The sequence below is a fragment of the Chamaea fasciata genome, unplaced genomic scaffold, assembly GCF_029207755.1.
Source record: "Chamaea fasciata isolate MVZ Bird 193981 ecotype frontalis unplaced genomic scaffold, bChaFas1.0.hap1 SCAF_5, whole genome shotgun sequence".
Classification (NCBI taxonomy): Eukaryota; Metazoa; Chordata; class Aves; order Passeriformes; family Sylviidae; genus Chamaea; species Chamaea fasciata.
The window spans coordinates 877,910-882,093 of record NW_027094090.1 but is presented as its reverse complement, the minus strand read 5'-3'; positions in this window follow the sequence as shown (position 1 = coordinate 882,093).

Below are 4,184 nucleotides of genomic sequence, written 5' to 3'. Positions count from 1 at the left end.
TTCTGCGGGGAAACGGGAAAAAAGGAGTTTGGGAACGGGATGGGAACAGCACAGGAGGAACAGCCAGCCCCAAAACCCCACAGCAGCTTTCCAAAAACCCCAAAACCCCACACAAGTTTTCCCATCCCTCAAAACCCCACAGAATCTTTCCCGTCCCTCAAAATCTCTTTGAAGATTTCCCATCCCTCAAAACCCTACAGGCGCTTTACAAAACCCCAAAAACGCCACAGAAGCTTTCCAAAAACCCCAAAATCGTATGGAAACTTTCCCATCCCCCAAAACCCAACAGAAGCTTTCCTATCCCCGCAAATCCCACAAAAGCTTTCAAAAAAATCCACAGAATCTTTCCCACCCCCCAAAACCTCACGGAAGCTTTCCCAAAACCCCCAAAATCCTCTGGAAGTGTTCCCATCCCTCAAAACCCCACAGAATCTTTCCCATCCCCCAAAACCCCACAGGAGCTTTCCGAAAACCCCCAAAACCCCACGGAAGCTTTCCCATCCCCCAAAACCCCACAGGAGCTTTCCGAAAACCCCCAAAACCCCACGGAAGCTTTCCCATCCCCCAAAACCCCACAGGAGCTTTCCGAAAACCCCCAAAACCCCACGGAAGCTTTCCCATCCCTCAAAACCCCACAGGAGCTTTCCGAAAACTCCCAAAATCCCACGGAAGCTTTCCCATCCCCCAAAACCCCACAGGAGCTTTCCAAAAACCCCAAAACCCCACGGAAGCTTTCCCATCCCCCAAAACCCCATAGGAGCTTTCCAAAAACCCCCAAACCCCACGGAAGCTTTCCAAAACCCCCAAAATCCTCTGGAAGTGTTCCCATCCCCCAAAACCCCACAGGAGCTTTCCAAAAACCCCCAAAATCCCACGGAAGCTTTCCCATCCCCCAAAACCCCATAGGAGCTTTCCAAAAACCCCCAAACCCCACGGAAGCTTTCCAAAAACCCCAAAATCCTCTGGAAGTGTTCCCATCCCTCAAAACCCCACAGGAGCTTTCCCAAAACCCCCAAACCCCACGGAAGCTTTCCCATCCCTCAAAACCCCACAGGAGCTTTCCAAAAACCCCAAAACCCCACGGAAGCTTTCCCATCCCTCAAAACCCCAAAGGAGCTTTCCGAAAACCCCCAAAACCCCACGGAAGCTTTCCAAAAACCCCAAAATCCTCTGGAAGTGTTCCCATCCCTCAAAACCCCACAGGAGCTTTCCGAAAACCCCCAAACCCCACGGAAGCTTTCCCACCCCAGCAGGAGCGGGGACTCGGGGTTTACCCTGCTCGGCGATCTCGATCTCGCGGCGCCCGAACTCGGCCTGTTTGATGTTCTTGACGCAGAAGTCGCTGCTGCCCTTGGAGTTCTTCTGCTGCTTGTCCCGCGGCGAGGTCTCGTCGTCCGAGCTGTCCGTGTAGGAGGCGGCTGCGGGCAGCACAGGAGGTCAGGAAGGGGTTAAAACCTTCCCAAACTTCCCCCTGATCCCCACGGGGCTGTGGTGTCCATGGGTGGTTTTCCATCCCAAGCCTTCCGTCCTCCCAGCTGGGATCTCTCCTGGGATGTCACGGTGAGAGTTTTCCCAGCGGGATTTAGCTGGGATGGGTTTTGGGTTCTCATCAACAGCACAGCAGAGGTGAGGGGCTGAGCAGGGCCCAGTTCCCACACGGCGTCACCTCCGTGGCCTTCTCCCACCTCTCTTCCCAAACGTTCTCCCATCTCTCTTCCCAAACGTTCTCCCACCTCTCTTCCCAAATGTTCTCCCACCTCTCTTCCCAAACGTTCTCCCACCTCTCTTCCCAAACGTTCTCCCACCTCTCTTCCCAAATGTTCTCCCACCTCTCCTCCCAAAAGTTCTCCCACCTCTCCTCCCAAAAGTTCTCCCACCTCTCTTCCCAAACGTTCTCCCACCTCTCTTCCCAAACGTTCTCCCACCTCTCTTCCCAAACGTTCTCCCACCTCTCTTCCCAAAAGTTCTCCCACCTCTCTTCCCAAAAGTTTTCCCACCTCTCCTCCCAGAAGTTCTTCTGGCTCTCTTCTCCAAAGTTCTCCCACCTCTCTTCCCAACAGTTCTCCCACCTCTCTTCCCAAAAGTTCTCCCACCTCTCTTCCCAAAAGTTCTTCTGGCTCTCTTCTCCGAAGTTGTCCCACCTCTCTTCCCAACAGTTCTTCCACCTCTCCTCCCAAGCGTTCTCCAACCTCTCTTCACTAAAATTCTCCCACCTCTCTTCCCAAAAGTTGTTCCATTTCTCTTCCCAAATGTTCTCCCACCTCTCTTCCCAAAAGTTCTCTCATCTCCCTTCCCCAAAATTCTCTCACCTCTCTTCCCAAATGTTCTCCCATCTCTCTTCCCAAAAGTTCTCCCATCTCCCTTCCCCAAAATTCTCTCACCTCTCTTCCCAAACGTTCTCCCATCTCCCTTCCCAAAAGTTCTCCCACCTGTCTTCCCAACAGTTCTTCCACCTCTCCTCCCAAACGTTCTCCCACCTCTCTTCACTAAAATTCTCCCACTTCTCTTCCCAACAGTTCTCCCATCTCCCTTCCCAAATGTTCTCCCACCTCTCTTCCCAAATGTTCTCTCATGTCTCTTCACCTAAGTTCTCCCACCTCTCTTCCCAACAGTTCCTCCACCTCTCTTCCCAAAAGTTCTCCCATCTCCCTTCCCCAAAATTCTCTCACCTCTCTTCCCAAAAGTTCTCCCACCTCTCTTCCCAAAAGTTCTCCCACCTCTCTTCCCAAACACTCTCCCACCTCTCTTCCCAGAATTCCACAGCTCCAAGACATCCCACAAGATGCCTGCTGAGGTTTAGAGCACTTCCCAACCCAGCAGGAATTGTAATTCCAGACCCTATTTCATCCCAAACGGCCGCGGCGAGGGCGTGAGTGGATGATTTCCCCGTTAGATGTGGGATTCCCAATCCTTGGATTTGCTCCGTTTTGGTGTTCCTTCACCGTGACAATGAGCTGGAGGCTCACGTGGGATGGTCGGAAGGAACTTCTCCATCAGGAGGACAACTCAAACCTGGGCTGGGTTGTCCAGGGAGCTGCTGGCTCTCCATCCTCCTCGGGAATTGTTCGGAGCCCCACGGGATCGGATTGAGGTTCTGCCTTTAAACAAAGTGTGGATGCGCCGAATTCATTCCAGGAGCTGTCAGTAATTGACTTCCCTCGTTATCAGTGTCCTCCAAACTTCTGATTACGGAATTAGCCCACGGCAGACAGGTGGAGGAGCCCCTGGTGGAGTCAGAAATCCGCTTTCCCGTTTGATTCCTAAAATCCCGGGCACTTAAATAAAACCACATCAGTTTCCGATTTGAGCCACGATGGATTAGCCACCGCTCTGGATCAGGTGAAGGAATCCCTTGTGCCGCGTTTTCCTCTGGAATGATTTGATGGATCAACCACCACTTCTGCTCTGCCGAAGAAATCCTTGCGCCACGTTTTCCTCTGGAATCTGCCCTCGCTGTGGGAAACCAGATCTCGTCTTCCATCTTCCAGGACTGGCACCAGCAGCCAGAGAGCAACGCAGTGAGCTCCAAATCCCAGCTCCTCTTTCCTCTCCAGGTGACCCTTCCAGGACCCAACTGCCCATTCCCTCATGGAATTCTTCTGCTCCAAGTCCTTCCCTTCCAGGTGACCCTTCCAGGACCCAGCTGGAGGTTCCCTCATTCCTCATGAAATTTTCTGTTCCAAGTCCTTCCTCTCCTGGTGATCCTTCCAGGACCCAACTGGAGGTTCCCTCATTCCTCATGGAATTTTCTGTTCCAAGTCCTTCCTCTCCTGGTGATCCTTCCAGGATCCAACTGGCCATTCCCTCATGGAATTGCTCTGCTCCAAGTCCATCCTCTCCAGGTGACTGTTCCAGGACCCAGCTGGCCATTCCCTCATGGAATTCTTCTGCTCCAAGTCCTTCCTCTCCAGGTGATCCTTCCAGGACCCAACTGGCCACTCCTTTATTCCTCATGGAATTGTTCTGCTCCAAGTCCTTCCCTTCGAGGTGACCCTTCCAGGACCCAACTGGAGACTCCCTCCTTCCTCATGGAATTGCTCTGCTCCAAGTCCTTTCCCTCCAGCTCAACTGAACCTGAGGCCTGGCATCCCATGATTTATTCCATCCCAGATGAATTCCGTGGTGGAACAGCTCCATCCCTGACAGCCCTGGTGGAGTTGGCCGATATTTTGGATGGCTGGGAA